We start from the raw sequence: 22,300 nt of genomic DNA, 5'->3' as shown, positions 1-22,300 counted from the left end.
TCGGTTCCACCTGCTTTGATTATTAGAGGAAATCAGTTTTATAAAAGTTAAAGTGCCCTTCCCCAAGTGCAACACAGTTCCAAGGTAACACAGTTTCAGGACACCAAAACTCGGGGTTCCCTTCCCCAAGCTTAGTGTCAATATCAAAAGGAAATATCTTGAAGCTTCGAGTCTTTGAACTGGACTTATACAACTCAGGGTTCCCTTCCCCAAGTCTGAAGATTATCAAGGGTTGTTTCCCTGCTTTCACCACAGAAAGCTTCCTTGTTGACATACAGGAATTCTCTGGTCAAGGCACAGTTTCAGACCACACGGTCCAACCATTACAGGTCACTCAACCAGAAACTTTCAGGTTACCTTCAAAGTTCAATATTAGACTTAATGGCCAGTTTCTTAAAGTGCAGCTTCTAATTTAACACATTGATATCTTTTCTTCCATTTAGCTTCCTTTTGATTTTCACTTCAATGTTCATTAAGCTTGGTTCATTTCATACCATTGCATTCATATATCAAATGTCTTTTCGCTTCTGTCTTTCAGTTCTGTATACAAAATGAGTACCCGGCGAGGGCACAATCAGAATGAAAGAGCCATTCTGATTGGCCCTCGCCGAGGCATTACCCGGCCGAGAATCCTTCGATTCGCTAACCCTCGATTTCAGCACTCCTGTTCTCAACCTCTTTGAACTTTCCTCTGCTTTCAACACGGTCAACCACGCCATCCTGATAAATCGACTCTGTGAGAACCTGGGTTTCATGGATCAGGCCCTGTAATGGCTGACCTCCTTCCTCTTGGACTGCCCCTTCCAAGTCCAGTTTGGTCTCTTTCTCTCTGCCAGCTCTCTCTACCTGTGGCGTTCCCCAGGACTCTATCCTCTCACCCTAGTTTTTCAACCTCTACTTGTCCCCTTCGGCCGACCTGATCTCTACCTTCTCTTCCAACTTTCAGTGTTATGCGGATGACACTTAGCTTTCCTTCAGGCTCCCCTCAGCCTCCTCTCTCGCTCATTCCTGGTGTCATCTTCAACTCCACTCTCTCTTTCTCTCCTCACATCTCGGACATAACCAAGAGGTCCCACTACCAGCTGCACCTCCTCAAAGGGACTCTTCCCTTTCTCATTTCCCCCAGAAGCTCACTGTCTCCAGAGCCCTGGTTCCCTCTAGGCTGGACTACTGCAACAGCCACTTTCTCAATCTGCCTTCCTCTACTGTCCGTCCTCTGCAAATAATCCAGGACAGGGCTGCAAGACTTATCCTTGGCTTCAAGCCCAAGGACCTTATTTCTCCAGCCATGAAATGTCTCCACTGGCTCCTGGTGGATGCAAGGATCAAGTTCAAGACCCTTTGTATTGTCCACATGGCTTTCTGGGGCTGGCATCCACACTACATCCAACACTCTCTTCCAAAATACCTTCCTTCTCAAGCCCCAAGAGTTAGATGCTTCTCTAGGCAGAGTGTGTGGGGGTAGATCTCTCTCCTCTGCAGGTGTCTCCCTGTGGAATGGCCTCCCTGCCCCTCCCAAACTTGAGCCGGACCACCTGCAGTTCCAGAAGCAGCTCAAAACCTTCCTCTTCTCTCTCCATCCCCTGCTGACCTACCTGTCTGCTGTACCAACTGGTTGCTTGGCTACCCTCAGTCTCACTGAGTCCAGGCTCTTTCTTGATCAGTCACCCTTGCACTACCTATGGGTCTACCATGCACCTAGGGCCTGCAACTGTAACCCTACAGTTCATTGTTCTCCTTGCACTACCCAGAGCCGCGCTGCCCTCGCTGCACTTACTCAGAGCATTGCTGCCCTTTTGTCCCCTCCCCTCTCCCTTGCACTCCCCCCCCTCCCTTTCCCCTTGCACTTCTCATTCTCGCACTTGCACAATCTGAATGACACAAGGCCTAGTAAGATCATTTGTCCTGTCCTCCCTCTGTTTTCCTTCCCTTGTCTTGTCATGCCTTAAAACACTTGTGTATAGGTGTGTTATATATGACTTATTATATCATAATTTTATCACAGATGCCCAGAAAAATATACAATGCCGCAGTAAGAAACGACTAGACTGGCAGAACCCAAATGCCAGTCTAGCCAGGTAATTACACTTAGCAGAACTGCTTTATCAGAAATGCCCAGTTAAAAAAAGTCATACCAAACTGAGGAATGACTAGACTCGCGGCACCAACATGCCTCTCTAGCCACTAATACCACATATCATGCCTGCTTAGCATGGACATGGTCGACCATTATGATTTATTGCACAATCCCTCCCCCCACACATCCCCTCTCCCTCCCATCCCCTACCCCAACCTCCAAAATCAACCTAGAATTACCTCCACGTCCCTCTTCCTTGTACCAGTGCATACGTATGAGGCTCCTTGCCTCATAGGTAAGAACTGTGATGAGGATGAGTGGGACTAGGAGTAATGAAGATTACAGGTAGCTAAGTCAGGCATTACCTTCATGTACCTCTACCTCATCCCAGTACTTGTGTATGAGGCATAGTGACTCATACACAAGTACTGCCTCATACACAAGTACTGGGCTGAGGAAGAATAGGGCTAGGATTAATGCAGATTACCAATAAGTAATCAAGGCATTAAACACAAGTAGTGGTGCAACACAATTGAGCTGACTGGGCTTCAGCACTCCCCCCCCCCTGAAATTGTGGGCTATGTTGACTTGACCTGGCTGACCTACAGAGCAGTTGCCGGACAGAGAAGGACACAGATGTTAAACGGCACCTGGGTTTCGCTGTTAACAAGGGCCTGGCCCAGAAATTACTATCGTATAGCATTTCACTGTTAGTATCAGCATTCAAATGGCACATTTTTTAGGAAATTGAAATTGTGATGTGGGTTTAGTACGTGCATGCCAGGGGAGTGATTGGAAGGCTAGAGAGGGAACAGGAGACCAGTCATTCTCACAGAGGTCCATGAGTGGGTGCTTTCAGACTTAAAGGACTTTCAGACTTAACGCTTGTAACATTGAGGCTGAACTAGAATAGTCTCATTAAAATGCGTAAAGAAGTTTGATGCCCCCACACAAATAAGTTTGCTCTTTCCCATCACACGTCAAGTTAGCGCCTCTCCCAACATTTGAAGGGTTAGCCCCCTGATATGTAGGTTTTGTTGCACCCCTGAACACAAGCACACACACCAATTACCATATACACACGCACACCCAGGCCTCCATACATTTAAGTGTTCACCCTTTCACCATACAGGCACACCCAGGCAGCCACCCGTACATTTAAGTGTGCACTTTTTCACGATACAGGCACACCCCGGCAGCCACCCATACATTTAAGTGTGCATCCTTTCACCGTACACGCACACCCAGCCATCCATGCATTTGTGTGCACCCTTTCACCATAAACTCACACAGGCAGCCACCTATACATTTAAGTGTGCACCCTTCCACCATACAGGCACACCAAGGCAGCCACCCATACATTTAAATGTGCATCCTTTCACCGTACATACACACACGCACACCAAGCCACCCATACATTTAAATGTGCACTCTTTCACCATACACTCACACGCGCACACGTCATGGGGTTGAAGGGAGCCATAATATTTCAATATTATGAAACAGCAGCGTGGCAGGAAGCGGGTAGTAGAGGGGGGGAGGAGGAGGAGCCTGGAAACACTTGGTGGCCACATTATATGGGCCCGTCCATGACTGGTCGGGTGACCAAGAATCTGATGTGGACATGGTAAAGGAAACTCCTTCAGAAGAAGAGGATTTGGACCGCGAAGTGGAGTAGGCTTACGTGGGGGAGAGGGAAAGGGAGGGTAGCAGACGTTGAATGACATATGCCGAAGTGGGAAATGTGAGAATATATATTGCAATGTTTGTTTTTGTTGTTGGTTGGTGATTAAACTAATACAATTGTTTAAAAAAAAAATTCTATATTAATCGTTTCTTTTTGAAGTCACTTTGATTTCATAAAGAAATTATTTCCGTTAAGGACTGAACCATAACGGAAATAATTTCTTTATGAAGGGTGAGTGACTTCAAAAATAAACTATAAATTTGTGAAGTCATAGGGCTGCCTCCACCCCATGACATGGAGGCCTCCAGCCTAGGGTCTTAATCTCAGGTGGGAGTAGCCCCGGGACTTCAAAAAGAAAGTTTCTTTTTGTATTCAATCTGCCTTCATAAAGAAATTATTTCTGTTACAGAAATATTTCTTTATAAATGCAGAGTGAATTAAAAAGGAAATTTTAAAAAAATGTAAAAAATATGAAAACCATTTTTTTTCCATTTTATTTTTTTATGACGAGTGGGGCCCCCTCCCAGGACATGTGGTCGCAGGGCCCCCCGCACCGCAGGGGCTACGGGGGCCCCTGTGACGCCAGTGCCTCCTGGCCATCACCGAAACCTGGCTCCATGATGCTGCAGGTTTCATGCCCCCCTTTTCCATTGCCATGCCCCATCGGCTTTGCCATCTTTCACAATGACGGTGTCTCCAAAAAGGGTGGTGAAGTCACACTTATCTTCATAGACACTCTCCACATCCGCAAAACCGCCCCCACCACCACCCCTCACAAGCTGCCAATCCTTATCTGTCAAGCTCTTCTTGTCCACCTCCAGCACCATCAACATCCATCTGAACTATCGCCCACCAGGCCCAACCTCGAAATTCAAGGATGGCCTCTCCCACCTCCTCCTTTACAACCTTAAACCCCATACTAAGTCCCTCGCCCTAGGCAACTTAAACCTGGGTTTGGGGACCCATCTGACAAAGAGGCCACATCCCTCTCCTCCACTATGGACTCCATCAACTTCTCTCAAGCGATCCTCAACCCCGCAAACCATCTCAGCTGCACCCTTGACTGGGTGCTCTACCATAAATGCCATCTCCTCCAGCATCCCATGGGCCTGGTCAGACTACCACCTCATCCTCTTCACCATCCCCAAAAGCCAACCTGCCTCGCACACCCTCCTCCAGCCCCCACCCACTCACTCGTGTTGCACCCGCAACCTCGCCAGTGACCACATCCTACCCCTCCTCAACCCCCACCCCACCATCAGCAGCAACATCGACAAACTTGTCACACTATACAACATCATCCTCACCGTAGCTGTGGACACCCTTGCACCCTTAAAGAAACACTCCCCCAAGCCCTCCTCTCCTACCAAAACCTGGTAGACCCCTGAGCTCCAAACACTCCCCTCCAAAAAGCGGGCCTGGCTCACATGCCTCTCCATTGAGAATAAGACCAGATTTGCCTCCAATGCCAAAGCCTATAAGAATACCATCCACCTACTTCTCCAGAAATGCTAACGTGAAATCGGACTCTCGTGAACTCTCCCGAATCCTCTGAGAGCTAGAGTCTCCTGCCTCCATCCCCCTCCACTCGCTCCAAAGAGGATGCCTGGTGCAATAGCATGCAGCAAGCCCTCCCAGACAAAACCTTCCTCCTTCAAACCAAAGTCCAGCACAAACCCACCTCCCTCAATGCCCCCGCCTCAGCCCCATCTCCCCCCACCTAAACACCTACACAGCACCCCCCTCTTCAAATTCAGCCACGTCCTCAACAGTCGCTCCTCAACAGTCACAAGCCCTCCATATGTAAAGCAGACAAATGTCTGCTTGCAAATGCCCAGCTCCCCTCATCAAAGAATGCTCCAAGCCCCTGATCCCTCTCATCACTGCCATCATCAATGCATCATTTGACTCCTGCTCCATCCCATCCTCCATCAAAGAATCATGGATCACCCCCATCCTGAAGAAACCCTCCCTGGACCCTGCCATCTCCGCGACTTACAGACCTCTCACCTCTGTCCCATTCCTCTTGAAAATAATAGACCACACTGCCTATATCCAGGTCCAAGATCACCTAGGAAAACATCACCTCCTCAGTCACCGCCAATCCGGCTTCCGCCCTGGTCAACTAGATGATGCCTTTGACTCTGGCAACCCCTCTCTCCTCATGCTACTAGACCTATCTGCGGCCTTTGACTTGGTTGACCATACCATACTCTGCAGCCACCTCTCCACAGCCGCCCTATTCTCCCCCGAAGCCTGCCAGTGTGTTTCATCTTTTTTGTCCGACCGCACCTCATGTGTCTTTGCAGACAGCCACTCCTCCACACCGCTGCCATCACCTGTGGGGTCCCCCAAGGCTCATGCATCTTCCCCACCCTCTTTAACATCTTTACCAAGCCCCTCTTTGACCTCCTCAACTCCCGCCAAATAAAATAGACCAACTACGCTGACGGTACCCAGAGCCTCATCCCTCTTTCCGTCCTCCATCTCCAAGACACTGCCAAAATTAACTGCATCTATAAACCTGTCCAATTCTGGATGGCGACCCATATGCTCTGTCTGAATGATGATAAAACGGAGCCCCCCCTAGCCAACATAGAAACCGAATATTTCCACTTCACCATCGACAACAACACTGTTCCGGTCCCCATTAGTCAAAACCTTGGGTGTCCACCTGGACTCTACTCTCTCACTCACCAAACATGTGAACTCAATCACCTCCTCATCAGCATATACTGCCAAACTGATCAACAGCTGCGGCCCATACATCTCCACCGACAAGTTCATCAACATCGCCCGAGCCACCATCTGCTCCAAATTGGATTATTGCAACTCCCTCCTCGGTGGCACCTGCAAAGGTAACTTGGATGAACTACAAACTGTTCCAAACAGTGCCCTTGGTGCTGCCCTGGGCCTAATAAAATCATATCACATCTCTCAAGCCAGGAGAGACGCACATTGGCTACCAGTGAAGGTCCGTATCTTCTTCAAACTTCTTACCTTGACCCTTCGCTGTGACATCAATAACACTGCTCCCCAACACCTGTCAGACCGTATGACCAAACCAACTTATTCCAAACCCACTAGACCTGCCTATGCCAACTTCCTGCATACACCTAAGTTCAGAAGAACCAAAGCGGGAGGATGCAGCTTCCCCGCCCAAGCCATCGCCATTTGGAACACCCTCCCACCCCACCTTAAAATACAGAACTCTCTTGAGTATCTTCAGAAATAGACTCAAAATATTTCTGGTTAACTGAACTGATCAGACTTGGAACCTCTGTGCAAACCTGACTTGTACGTATTTGTGACCATGCCTATAAGCGCCCTGACGCCTTTGGGTTTTCGGGCGCTCTGCAAATGCAATAAATAAATTGCATACAACCCTCAGAGAATTGCTAACTAGCAATGACATTCCTGGTATACCTTCTACAGATAATGGTAAAAGAGCCGTCAGCGCTCTAGTCAACAATGTAGGTCAAATATATCATTCCAAGATTCAGAGAACTTTTGATCAGCATAATAATGTTGATGAGTGCTGGTTCACTGTTATTTGTAAAAAGCAATAAAGACATTAATTTAAAAAAATTATAATGTAGATGAGATGATTGCAGAGGTACGGTTATCCATTAAAAAGGGAGAGAATGAGGCTGTGAACCTCATCATGCATTGCTGAAGTCACATACCAGCTGCTATTTTGTTTCTTTATCAGGACATTTCTATTTCATCCCAATGTGTTAAAAAAAAAAGACCGTTTATGAATGATAACAGGAGAGCCCACCAATTTAGCATTAAGAAGACAATGATGAAGAAATTAATTAAACTGATGAAATACAAACTTCTTCCTGATATCCATCAGGGAGGAAATAAATGGTGTACAAACACGAGAAGGTCTCACTTTAGATCAACTTTTAGGAACTTTGAGACCAAAGACAATTTTGAATTTTTTGAGGGAGAAATCAAACAACCATGTGTCAGGCAGTTTTATCAGATGCCTAAACAAAGTAATCCTTGGTACTAGAACCAATTCAATATGCATTCTAGTGCTCAACCTCCTATATAAAGCGTCACCTATTTCAGAAATGGAGGGTGTCTCTTGTCTCACCTCCATACATAGCCAGACTCAATTTTTGCTCTAACAGGCAGCCTCTAAGCACAACTGGAGATACTTTTAAAACACCATCACCAGACTTGCGTAGAAAGGAGGAGGAAATATGAGCTAGGTGTACAACACGGCCCGTGACCTGGCCTTGTCAAAAAAAGGAGAAAGGAATCCAGAACCAGCTCTAGTCCTGAGGGCCGGTTCAGCTCCATGTGCCCCAGTTCCTGACCCTTACCCTTGTGCCAGCATGTGTGTGTGCAGACCCTTCTTTCCAGCCTTACCTCTTGGTGCATATACGCGGTAGTGATTCTTTTTATTTACAGAAAACCCTAGAGCAATGTCGAAAAACATCAACAAAGACCAAGCGAGCAAACAACATCAGAGCAAACAGGTCTCAGTAGCAAAGAGAAAATAGGAGGAGCCGCCACAGCCTCACAGAGAACAAAGGGCAGTTGGGCACCTGCCCAAGGGATGGAGACAGTTGCAAAGCAGAGCAGCATGTAAACCTGCGTCGCAAGCGCAGCAGAGCCTGATATCCAGCTTGCATCATCAGATGAAGGTCACCTGGACCACCAGGGACAAAGACTGGGAAAAGAGTCTGCCTACCGGAAACTTACAAAAGTAGTTTCCACGAATGGACTCTGAACTACGAACTGGGACATTGAACTTTCTATGCCACAGTGGTCATTACGCGAGAGACCATGCAAAGAAAGTTGACAGGACTTCCCCATGCACATACCGATCCTGGAAGGGTAAGATAGGACATGATTGGCATGTTAAGGCTGTTCAATCAGTACAGTGGGGTGGAGATTTAAGCAGAGTACACTTAATCAGAAGTATGGTTTTTCGGGTGTAGTAAGGAGTGGAGGTAGATCAAGAGACCAGAAAGAGTAAGGAAGGAGTGTCGAAGTGTGGAGGCATTTATTGGAGAAAGGTGAGGTATTGGCTTAGTGAGTGCAAAGGTGTTGCAGTATGTGAGTGCGTGTTTGTATGGCGAGTGGGCTAGGAGAAACACTCTAAGGAGTGTTTTTTTATATAGCAAATGATAGTGAGTGAAAGGAGGGTGTTTGAGCATTAAGGAGTTGTAATAGCGTGGAGAGGGGAGTTGGAGTGGGGAGTTGCAGTAGCGTGGAGACTGGAGTTGTGGTAGTGTGGAGAGGGAAAAGGGAAGAGAGCAGTAGTGGGTGCAGGAGAATAGTAGCATGGAATGGGAGTAGTGAAGGTGTGCGGATGAAGTAACATCAAAAGCTGGAGGTGGAAGGTAGGAGGTCTGAAACATCAGAGGGACAGGATTGAAAGGGAGGAATAAGAAGAGAGGTAGGGAGAAAGAAGAGAAGGAGGGATGTGATAAGTGTAGGCGTGAGTGAGCAAGTGGAATCCCACAGAGCAAATGCAAGTCACTATCTCACATCCCATTAAAACACTAACCTTTGGGGGTGAGTAGGGAGTCAGAAAGTCCCAGAGGGTTTTTGACAGCCTGCATTTAGGAAGCTATTGTTGGTGCAAGGAAAATCTTAGACAGTACTGGTTACCATTCGGTATCACTAACTGGGGTCATGGACTCATGTGTTATGGAGGATAATACCAAGGGAGACGAGAGAGAGAGAGAGAGGTGGGGATGGACATAGTGCCCACAACATTTTAATAAACACCCTTGAACTGTCTCAGAGACTGGGTGCTTTCTTTGAGCCATCTGTGATGGGCAATTGATAATGACAACATGCAGCCTGATATCTCTTTGAAAACTCGGCTGAAGGACACAGCCCGCCCAAGCCCCTAATTAAGATGCCATCAATCTATATGTTATCATGTTCAATCGTTCCAGATACATGGTCAGAAACTTTACAACAAGAAAGGATAGGATTGGAGCAGCTAGTTTTTCAAACTAGAGCCTCAATCAAATTGTTTTATCTGTCAATTTCAGACTCTCCGTTGCAGGAATGGTCTTACATATTATCTCATCCATTAAGGCAGATGCAAACTGCGCCAAACTGCTCCATATTGCATATTGCTCTGACAAATAATCCGATGCATCCACCTTCTGTAACATATGCTACAGTGGCCCAGTGCATACTATGAAATTGTCACTGTTGATGGTGATGGAGACATCCATAGAGGAAATCTCAAGTAGACTCCAGCATATAAACAGCAATATTATTAACCCTTATTGAGCAAGGAAATACACCTAGCTTCAAGTCAACTGCATCACAGACAAAGGATATGAGTATACAAGTAATAAAGTGAAGCATGGCTGCATTTGATATCTACCATGGATAAGATATCTATGGAGGGTGCATTCAATGTGAGAAACCTGAGGGTATTCTCACTCCTAAACCCCCTAGATCCTCTTCTCAGGTGGCCAGGGAAAGGCCATCACGGTTGGATCCCGACCCTGGGGGTGGAGAATCGTGGGAGGATCACCTGGGAGGAGGGTCCTTGGGGGATTGGGAGTGGTGTACACTCAGGTGAGACATGGTATTGCCCTTTCCCTATTGATGACCAATCAAACCATTCCCAGACCTTTGAGTTACGGCAAGACCTTTCCCCTCATTTCCCCACATGCAACATTTAAAAGTACTGGGACGAAGAAGACGAGACTGAGAGTAGTAAACACTACACCTCCTTTTTACCACTTTGGTACAGGGACATGGAAGATGCCTGCAGAGTGTAAGGAGAATCAGGCATGTCCCTTTTAATCATGGTCAGGGAAACCTAGGTAAGGATCCACAGCTATAACCTGTTAAGTGGTTGCAAGCGTATAAAATGAAGGTTAGAGAACAGAGAGAGAACAAAACAGGGAGGCCTGTGTGGGAGAGACCAGCAGAGGACCCTTTACGCATGGAGTCAGCCGTGGTGGGACAGGAGCAGGAGCCAGGATGCCAGCAGATCACCCAGGAAACTTGTGGGGCCCAAGCCAATTGGGCTGTATCATTACCACAGGTGTGGGAGCCTCCAGAATTAAAAGCCAGCAGCAAGAGCTGAGGGCGAACCAGGGAGCAAAGGGACACCACCTGCGCCCAGAGAGAAACCTCCTTCATTGCCGGCGTGCAGAGGAAAATGACTGTTGCACGAGCAGGGCTCACAACAGATGTCCCGCCAGCCTCGGAAGCAGAGAGAGAGCGAGCTACGGAGGCCGTCGGAAGGAGGCGCAGAGAGCCGGTGAGTGTTAGAGAAAGCACTTGGGCACCTAGGTGCTTCTAATGGACCGGAAACAAGTAACGGTCTTGAAAACGAATACAGCAAATATATATTGAATACCGAACTGAACAGAAATATAAACTTAAGCTTAACAAATGCATCTTAAACCCAGAGTTAAATGGGAACTTGAAAGTTAATACAGCCAGTGTATATTGAATACCGGACTGAACAGAAATATGAACGTAAGCATAATAAATAAAATGTAAACCCTGAGTTAAATGGGAACTTAAAAGTTAATACAACTAATGCATATTGAATACTGAACTGACCAGAACTACTAAATTAAGTGTAACAAATGCAACTTAAAAACGTACACACTGAATTGAACCGAAATGTGAAATTAGTGCTCCACTCTAAGCTTGGCCAGAAGCATCATCGAGTACTTAATGTTCCTTACTCTCATAGCCTGCTTTCTACTCGTAAACGTTTTTCTTGAGGCTTGAACCTTGGCTGAGAAATCAGGGAATATGAGGATGGAGTCTCCCTTAAATTGCAGTTGCCCCTTTTCCTGTGCTATTCGGAGGATGATGTCGCTGGATCTATTGTTCATTAGGGGAATCGTTATTGGACACTGAGTGGCTTCAGGTACTGGTCTCCTGCACGGAATGTTATGGGCTCGCTCGACCAGGGACCGTGCTGAAAACTGTGCCAGATCCAGCAAATCCTTAATTCTTCCAAAAAGAGCTCCATTGTACCTGTACTTTTTATTTCACTAACACCTGTTATTCTGATGTTGTTTCTGCGTGACCTACTCTCTAGGTCAGTGGTCTTCAAACGTTTTTGGCCATGGCCCCCCAGAGCAAAAATGTGGGCAGTCTGGGCCTCCCCAAAAATGCCAAATGGACAATAAGTCCAAATGGCTATTAGCTATTGTGCGCTGTCACTGCACCCTACTCCCAATATATAGTGCCTGGCAGTATAGTGCCTGAGCTCTCCCACCAGCTACCATCACAGTCTCTGAGCTCCCTCATCCCACTCCTAGCCCAGTCCCTGGGCCCTCCCCGCCCTGCTCCCACCAATGTCCCTTGGCTCACCCCACCCTGCTCCACCACTTTGCCAGCACAGACCCAGCAGTAGCGGCTGGTACATTTTTTAAGTGGAGGGACATAAATATTTCTCCACGATATGCCATAGTAACCAATAAAGTGGGGTTCGGAGGTTGGGCTCCACCACTGCTTTACCTGGAATGTGAGCTATCAGGCACTGGCCCTCCTTAATGCAACTCAGTACTGCCACGGCTCCCGGGCTGGCACGGCTGGGACAAGCCACGCCCCACAGCTCGAAGAATAGGCCGGTACAAAGGACAGAAATCCAATAAGGTTCACGCGTGATGAACACAATGACTCTTGACTCCAGGACAGCAGATGCGTTGTGCTCTAGTCATCCTTATGACTCAGCTCAGAGTTGCAGGACTCCGTTCACTTGCTCACTCACCCGCCGAGGCCCACGCATCCTCGGGCCCATAGGTAGATCAAGGCTGGTATTTCACCACACTTTGCCATCTGGATGTCCTCCAGTGTTTTCTCTTTGAAGTCTTGTCCAGCAAGAGGCAGCCAGCACAGAAAGGAAATTGGGCAGACCTAAAAGAGTCCTGCGTGGGGAGCTCAAGGCAATGTTACGTGTCACATATAGAAATCTGCTTAAAGCCTCTCATTTTTGGTGTCAAAATGTTCAAAGTGGAGGCTAGACAGATGCCTAAGTGGACTAGGGTAAGCTCTAAAACTAAAGAGGGACTTCTATAAAAACAGCGTCATTATGTGTTCACGAAATAGCTGGGGGTACTCGGATGTATCCAACACCGGAGTCTGCCCAGTGTCTTCAACATGAAGTTCAAAACCAATCTCCACAAGTCTTTCCCTCCATGGTCGACACAAGTCTTAAACCTTGTATACAAATGTACATCCCTATTCTACAAACAAAATTCTATATTTCTTCAGGATTTCTTCTCATGGCTCCAACTGGTTTGGGTTTCTGGTTCCTTCTGACAAGGCTTTCTTTCAGCCACTGAATTAATGCATACAATGCTTCTCCGCAGCCTCTAGCTGCACTGACAAGGCCTCTACAGAGACCTGTGGATTCACAGGGAGGGACCCCTCCAGTGTCTTGTAGCTTCTTCTGGCTTCCTCTGGTATTCCTTCTTCTGGTATTCCTCTAAAACACACTGCACAGTAAAGGTACAAGGATAAATCACTCTGTGCAAAGACACCAGGGTTGTTAAAAATGATTCCAGATGCCTTTATTGTCCTCCCCTGTGCCTTTCTAAACCAAGGACACCCCTAAGCGACCAATCGTACTCCATTTCATCCTGTTCCACATTGTTATAAGGGGAACCCCCAGAAGGTTGATACCCCCAACCCTACCTCCTAAGCACACCCCAATTATCTACTCTCCAGCTGCCACTCCCATATCCATCTGCCTCCCACACTGCATCCATCTCCAGTCTCCCACCAGCACAGCTACCAAAATGTCACCCCGCAATTTCCCCACATGCTCACCCTAATTCACTAAAGCCACAGACTGAGTACACCTTGAGCGGCTGGAAACTCCAGAGCTCAAGGCATTCTGTGTGGCATAGGATATAGCCTGTTGGACAGGCTGAAAGGACAAAGACCGGCAAGAGCAGAGAAAAGTTGAAAAAAGAGATTGGAGGAGCATAACATGGGATGTGGGGAGAGAATACGGGGGGAATAGAGGAGGACGGCAGAAGAAGATTATGGCGATACAATACATATTTGTATCTCAGAACCTGAGTGCTGGAAGAGAGTACCTACCTGTAGGCCATATGGTCAGTAGGGGTGGGCGAAAATCTGACCCACGAAATGGAATTGGTGAAATTCGCCAAACAATTCCGTTCCATCGGCTGTGCAATTTTCAGCCTTTTTCTTTTTTTTAAACGATATTTTTATTTATTTTACAACAAGAAACATTCAAACTGTGTCCCACTAAGCCTGCCCCCCCATCCCCCCCACCCCCACCGGGAAAGTTCTTATCGCCGCTCTGCTCTCCGAGAGTCTCTAGTTCAATTTAACTAAACATGTCCAGTATCTTAATTTTGTGTGGGCACCACTGCTCCATATAGTCACTTTGCAGGTATTCCAAAGTCACTGCCCACTCCTCCCTGAATTTCTGATGGTTCCCTTGAAGATTATAAGTAATATGTTCCGTCGTTATGTGGGACCATAATCTTCTTATCCAGTCTAATGCCATTGATGGGTGTTTCTGCTTCCATTTTTGGGCTATTTCCAGCCAAACTCTGATTAGTAGGCCCATAAAGTTTATTTTCTGGGATTTGGTGAGGGTTCTAACTTTTGGGTCCCAAATCCCACATAGCCACACCTCCTCCCCTGGATCCCCCATGTCTGGGAACATTAACTTCATGTGCGCCTTAACGTCACTCCAATATTGTTGTAGGATAGGGGAGTCCCACCAAATATGCCGCCAGTTGCCTTCTGCCCCACAGTCCCTCCAACATGCATTGGAAAATCCCCTGTACATGGTGTGTAGTCTTTCTGGCGTGTAGTGCCATTGGAGGAGAATTTTCATCCACATTTCTTTTGAGTGTATTGCTTTCGTTAGCTTGGGTATCAGCTCCCATGTGTATTTTCAGCCTTTTCTAACACACTTTTTTATGGCAGAAAATGTTGTTTTTCTCCAAACACAAATTTCAGAGAAAAACGAAATTTAAAGGGGCAAAAAAGTAGTCTTTTTGTCCATTTTTTAAAATTTCAGTTGGGAAAAGGCCCCAAACAGCCAATTTAGCTCCACGGGAGTAATTTGCTAGAAATCCACTAATTTTCCTGTGGAAAGGGAATAGCCATTTTCGCCGACCCCTGCTAGCCAGTAACTATCTATGCTAAAAGCAACTACAGGAACTTGACCATCAGAGAATTTTCGTTGATGGCGTTGGGCTTTGGATCCTGCAGCCAAGTGTCCAGCAGTTTCTCCCTGGCCCTGCATTCTTCCCCAGCTTTTTTCTTGCTGCTCTGTCCCTATGGCGATCGCCAAGGCAACATCTTACAACAGGTCGCACAGAATACTTGTACATCTACCAGAGTAACGTTGAACCACAGAGAAAAGGAAGAGACCAGAAGCAGTGCAGCAAGCCACCCGGCTAAATGTTGGCCGTTTCTGCCTACCTTTCTTTACCAATGCACACATGTTAGCTGGCACGCATGCTCCCACTTTCCTGTGAACTGAGCATGACCGTGAACTGGGAGCCCTTCTACTCTGCCACCAACAAACAAAATCCCTACTCACATAGACAAGGGCATACGGTTTGTCGGCAAATCTGTCTACAAGCTGATTTGTGTATGCCGCATATCCCATATTTTTACGGATTTGTATGCCTGTGCAGACCACTCAAACATTGGCTTCAGGTTGAGAGTTTGGTCTTCTGGAGGAAACCCTGTAATTTCCTGCTTCCTTCTCGGGGTTAACTAGGCACCCGTAGGTAGGGTGAGACACTGCTGACCCCCCCCTTTTATGGAGAGGGTGGAGGCTAAGGAAGTGGGTGGAGTAGGAAATGGAGAATGGACTAAACATGCATAAAGGTGAAATCGGGAAATACAGTATTTTAAGTAAATCGATTTCATTTTATTGTCATCTTTCAACTGATTAAGTACCCCTATGTGGTGTTTTTTTGGGTGGCGGGGGGTGATGTGGATATTACAGGAGTCAGGACCATGAAATGCACTCTTTTTTTTACTTTTGCAAAAATGTTTGGCACTTTGGAATTCGCAGTTATGTAAGAGTGGCCTTCTGTTACAATTTTTTCTTTGTAAGAACACAGCACACGTGGCTGTTGTAGATTTCCGAGTTCCCACTCTAGACTTGGACACGCTCTGCTGCGCCTGCCTGTATGTTGTGTCTGGCAACTCTCGTCACAAAAATAACAGAAGTCGTTTTATTTTTGGATCACAAGGTGACGAAAACATATCTTTTTCACTCGACATGGAAACCGTGATATAACTGCTCCTGTAACCAGTTGCCATGCCAATCAAAGGAACTCAGGGTACCTGTTTGAGAATGGGGGTAACATTTTACTCTAGTAGGTGTCTGTTCTCGTTGGTGACTATAATGACTTGTAAGTTATTGGGATTTATATCGCGCACCGCTACCATTTGCTTGGTCTCCAGGCGCTCGCGTGGATCTGCAAGGGAGAATAGGGATAGAGGATGGTTAGAGGAGCTGAGGGAAAAATTAAGATGGGCTTAATTAGCTATGTGCAGGACCAGGAGCAACTAGCTGTGTACACTGGAGGAATTTTGTTTCCAGGTGGGAGCACTCAAGTGCTTGACTTTTCATGCTGCTTTGGCCAATGCGTGATATGTGCAAGCTGATTCGATGAGGTGAAGGTGAATATTCCTCTACCATCACCCAATGGTGCAGGAAGAGGGTTATTGTCTTACTGCGTTGGTTGGTGAGCATGTGGTGAGTAAAGGTGCCGGAGCGTGAAGTTGTTAGTTCTTTCTTTTTGGTGGTTTTTTGACGTGCTATGATTTTCCTCACTTGTCCGGCCATGGGGAGGTTTTTGAGTGACGTTTTTTTCCCTTTATTCTGGTTTTAGGTTGTATAGCGAAAATATTGGTCGGCAGCATTGCAGTGTTGATCTTTTTATGACTTCCCTGGAGCGGTGTTTTGAGTTTTCCTATTAGTTGTTCCTCGACAATATCAGAAAACCTTTTAGCTAATTTAGTGTCCCCATGGGGATCTTTGAAAAGACATGTTACTACATTGCTTTAGTGTCAACACAAAGGACCTCATTAAGAGTGCAGCTGTACGGGTTCAAATTGGCGGAAACAAAATTAGCATCATTTTTACCATTCCCCCCATTTCTGAATCCCAATAATCTGTCAGCAATCCCTCTGGTGCTAATTCCGCCGGAGAAATTACTATGGAGGAATTACTGCCAGAAAGCAACAGGAATTCCTATGTGAGGAATTACTACAGGAGGTATTGTTTCCAAAAATAAATTGGCAAATTACACCTGATCACAATTAGCAACACCACCAAAATAATGCCAAAAACAAACGAGCAGTAATTCGTCCAAAAGAATTGGTGCAGTATCCTCCATCTGATAGGTGTATGGAGATGCATCTAGGTGAAGAAAATTAACCCACAGGTGCACCCGATAGTCTCCAATAGGGAATGTAAGGGACACATTTTCCTCTACAAATGACATGTGAAGCTGACCCCGCTGTGAGCCACTGCTCTGCCCCTTTCTGTGGTTTTACTCTTGATGCCCCGGTGCTACAAAACAGCACTCTGCCTGCATACATGGACACCTACAGTGGACAGCACACTTGGATCTTTGGTATGTAGCCAAAAAGTCACAAGAGGTAGTGGATGTGGGGATGTTGGGGGATATGCTGTGCCAAAGATACATCAGGCATGTATTCCCAGAAGCTTCCTAGTGCATGACTCTGATGCCCACGACATGACCCCATGTCATGCTCCCCTCACCCCAAAACGACTCACTCCAACATTAAAACGCTGTGCTTGAGCAGTCCACATGCTCCAGATTGCATAGAGAAGGAAATCAGAAACAGCATTATTTTGCTTGTAACTCCTCTCCCCTATCAGAGATGAGCAATGCCGCACAAATTCACGCTGGGACGTTGAGGGCAACGCACCCCACTGTAAGGCGACATACAACAGAGAAATCTAACACACTTATAGGGGCATTTCAAAAAGACTACAATGAACACAAAACAGCTGGTACAGGCTACCGTGTGGGATGGGCAAGGATGGCTGGGGTGCAGAAAATCTGGGTGCCCACATTCCTTGGCCATTGGCAACCGCAAGGCAACACTAACCTGATGACACTTGAGAGAATGTACTTTACTTTAGGAAAGTCAAACACCATCGCCACTTTCTCAGTACTGAAGAGCAAGTCAAGAACCTACAAAATGATTATTATTAAATTACATTCCAGTAACCCAGTGTCTTTCCATTTGCAAGTGACTCGGGCTGCCATGCCTCCTGATCCCTATCCTAAACATTGGGATGCCACAGAAGGATGCATACAACAGTGTTCTCAGAGTGCATGTTTGGGCTCTTGAAAGGAAGGTTTCGGTCCCTTCAGTGGATGGGGTTAGCTCTCATGTACAGTCCAGAGAAGGTTGATAGGATTGTTTTTTTTTGTGTGCAATGGTTCATCACATGGGCATCACGAGGAATGTGCTAATGCCTGCTGAGGAGGACACACAATCCACAGACTTTGAGGAAGAAGAGGAGGATGAATGTGCCATCAGGTCGACACATGATGGATGTGCCAAAGTAAGGGACGACAGCTTAACCCATAAGAAATTATAGACATTTTTTCATGAATACATTTGCACCGTTCACACTGTTAATCGAGAAGTTAGTCATGTAAAATTTGACACTTGTTTGTTTAGATTAAAAAAAAGCTTAAGGTTTTCTTTTGTAAAACCAAATGCTAATAAAAAAATATATATATATATATATTTGACACAACCCATATAACGTACTAGATTCTTACTCTTGGTGCGAGCTGCATTTATTAATGGTGGATTCCAAATGCCCTCCCTACACCCTTGATGCCTAACATACATGCCCTCCTTCCACCATTAATCCCTACCAGCCTGGCCCTCCCTGCATCCGCAATACCCATCTCAGTGTGATCTCAGTGTCTAGCATCTACTGTGATGATTCACAAGGTATCATCACTCCTCCCCAAGGGTGAGCCCTTTTCCATGAGGCTAGGGCAGTGCTGCCACTACCCAATAGTCCCCCTAGGGGTAGTTTAATGTTGGAGGACCTCATGGGGAGGGACTCCCCCTCTGGGGTAAGGATGACTACTTAGGTTATAGTCTGTGGGAAAATATCACACCCCAACCTTCCCTAACCCCTCCCTTCATGTCAAACAACTTTCTTGAGAGCAGACCCATGTATTTCTGTAGTGTAGGAGAAACCACCCCAACAGAAAGTACTGGGACGAAGAAGAGCACAGACGACCTGAAGATTAATAACTGTGCTAGTGCTAGTACTGGTGCAGGGTAGCCCTGAGGATGCATGAAGATGAATCTATCAATAACAATAAAGGACTTTGACAATCTGCCAGGGCGGGACTGGCAACATTGTAAAAGAACACAAGAAGGACTGAAGACTTTGTCAAGCTGAGCCGGGAGAGGCAGCAGATGTGGAAACCATCCAGAGAAGGAGTTTCAAACCTTGTCGGCTGACCAGAGATCCCAAAGAGGGGAGGATGCCAGCGAAGTGCTGAAAGAGTTCTTCAGCCGAATTGGACCCGAACACGAAGCAGGAAAAGAGAGCCCAACAGACCAGAAGAGCGCAGAGTCACTGCGGTGCTGCAGAAGCAAAGTGTGTGCCCCAGTCCCAGGCAGCCCCAGTGGCATACCCAAGTCCCAAATAAGGTAACGGTAGGTACGAGAGACCCAGAGGGGACACAGGTGGAAGAGAGGCAGGTTCAAGAGGCTCTGCGCCGGCCCTTTGGGAAGAGCATATTGAGAATCCCAGGAGAACAACCCTGTTGCAGTATCAGCAATAAGACCACTGACCACCAGAGAAGGGTCTGGGACCCTAATTCAAGTGAATCAAACATCAGAGAAGAGCTTCCTCGGCACAGTGGTATCAACAAGCCCACTGACCACTGGAGAAGGGTCTGAGACCCTGACATAAATATCCTAAACATCAGAGGAAAGCATCCTTGTCGCAATGGCATGGAGAAGTCCACTGAGACACCAAGAAGGATTTGGAACTTTGCCAATACCAGGAGATGGGAGTCATTCTCCTGGTTCTGAAAATTCAAGAAGCTGAAAGCCTTTTTTGGATCAAGAGACGCCAGGGGAAGAGAGTCATTCCTCCTGGTTTTTGTGTGAACTATATTGGATTGTGGGAACCAATACTAGGAGAAGGGAGTCATTCTCCAAATTCCGAATGTGACTTGTTAAAAAGGTTTGTTGGAACCACAAGTCAGGGAAAGGGAGTCATTCCCCCTGGTATCCTTTTGCCAAAGAACATTGCATCCTTTTTGTTAAAGAACATTGCCTGTACTACCACCTAAACACCAGGAGAAGGGAGTCATTCTCCTGGAGAAGGTACTTTCTGTTGACTTATTCTTTAGTTGTTGTTACTTCTAGGTTATGACACTGGACGGTGGAGTTTAATTATGATGGGGGACATTCTGACAGCCCCTTTTTGTATTATTTTTGGGCAGGGAAACCCCTCTTAGAAGATAGGGATAGCGAGGGTGTTTTTTTCTTATTCAATACAAGTTTTTGCCAACCACAATATCACCCTTGCGTCAACATCCTTCTTTGATACTACTTATTCCCCTGCTTTATTAGCCCTGAAGGCACTATTGTAGCAGTACTCAATGATTGCTGATGGGGATTCCCTGCTTGTGAACCATCTCTATGGGCGGATGAAGCAGAGCTGACTAACCCCAGGCCCACATGTGCTGAAATGTAAGAGGTTCCCTCTGAATATTTTCCTGGCCAGCTGATACTGCCTTAGTAAGATCCCCCACCCTGTGTCCCACCACCACATTGGTTGCTGCAGCACTGATAGGACATTTGCCTGGTGAGCCTTCTTGGTGCCCTTACTGCTTCATTCTTGTCAGCCTCTCCCAGATGGCAGATAAGGCATCTCTTGGCAGGGCATCAGGATGGTAGACAGGGGAGGCGGTATCTACAATGCCTCTCTGCTACATTCCTCTTGCCCCAGCATCTGCAGAAAATTGTCATCTTGTTGTTGCCACTGCAGGTCACCAGCGACAAAGGATGGGGGAAGAAATGGTCACAGGAGAGACGGCCTTGCAGGGGGCTGGAGGGGTGGACAAAGGCAGGGTGATCCCAGTGCCACGACAGACAGGTGACATTGAGCCTGCGCTTGGAGATGGTGCACGCTGACTGGCTCTAATGGTCACAAGAGAAACTTCTACATGAGTGGTGGCAGGCTCCCTGGTGGATGTATTAGTGAGAGGCACTCCCTTTGGCAAGGTTGCAGACTGGCTGACAACTATGGTGGTAAGGGGGGGCTGCAGCATGTACAGGACAGGCTGCAACATGGGGGTGGCGTCTGGTTCTGATGGTGATGTGGAATACTGAATGGCTGTAGAGATGGCAACTACTCCTGCTTTTGCACCACTGTTTCTGTAGCACTAGTCTTCCAGTGGCTACCTGCTGTCTAGGGTGCAGAGGTAGCAGTAGAGGGGTTTTGGGTGGCAGTGTCTTCAGCCAAGGTGGCAGACCCTGTATGCTTAGATGCAGCCAAACTAGCATTTTCTCCCTGGCAGACTTGTACGCCTGTAGTGTGAGAAATGACTATATTCAGTTGTCATGTAGGCCAGTGCAGTTTTTTTTGCATGACGCACGTGCAATGTTGAGTAAACTGAGCACAGCTTGGGATGAGGGTGTTATGGCTATCCAGAGCTCGATTCCTTGAAGCCGAAAACTTTGCATTTTAACTTCCATGTGACATAGCTGATCTGTGAATGATCCACGGCACATATGTCACTTATATGTGGAGTGACCATTCGAGTGACTTCACTTCACTTATACCATGATAATTTGCGTTGACATTTCACCAAATCACCACCATATGGATGCAGGTGGCCGCACTTCTAGGTTTAGGTTCTTGGGGAGTGCCTTTCACGACCTAGGTTGCTATGCATGGCTGTGACGGTTCTAGGACTCATTCGTTGGACACCGTATTTGGTAGTGTATCTCACTCACTGTACAAATGGCGCCTTGTATTTGGTACTTGGCATACGTGTGCCTATTGAGGCCGTTTGTACATCTTTGTGCATATGAACGTAGAAGTATGGGTGTCGGTGAGTTGTGCATTTCGTCGTGCATGGTGCATATATGACCCGGTGTATATCGGATTTGATGGTCATGGGCATTGTGCACCACTGCCTCACATGGCTCATATCATATGGAAATTAATGTAAACTATGCGATGATGGCCAACATCAACATACTTGATACCTCAGGCAATCACAGGTTGCCTGAGGTGGCATGTATGTTGATATGTTCAATTATCGCATAGTTGGCATTCATTTCCACATGCTGTGACTTCCTGGTGTAGACCTGCCACAGGTCATCATCTGTATTCTTTTGGTGATTTTTCCTGGTGAGTCTGCAAAGAAATTACCAGCAACAATGTCACCCGTGAGGCCACTTGCTTATTGCTTGGCAGTCATTCACTACCTTCGGGTATCCCTGACCTCAGTAGTGTGCGTTTCTGATCC

General features: G+C 46.8%; 1 protein-coding gene across 1 annotated transcript in view; it reads left to right on the top strand.

The window, feature by feature from the left end:
• ZNF704 (zinc finger protein 704) overlaps positions 1-22,300 on the top strand; it is a 901,792-nt gene that overhangs the window by 27,985 nt on the left and 851,507 nt on the right. The window lies entirely within an intron of this gene.

Source organism: Ambystoma mexicanum, chromosome 5q (genome assembly GCF_040938575.1).
Source record: "Ambystoma mexicanum isolate Mex_15411 chromosome 5q, UKY_AmexF1_1, whole genome shotgun sequence".
Taxonomy (NCBI): Eukaryota; Metazoa; Chordata; class Amphibia; order Caudata; family Ambystomatidae; genus Ambystoma; species Ambystoma mexicanum.
This window is presented reverse-complemented; position numbering and strand designations above follow the sequence as displayed.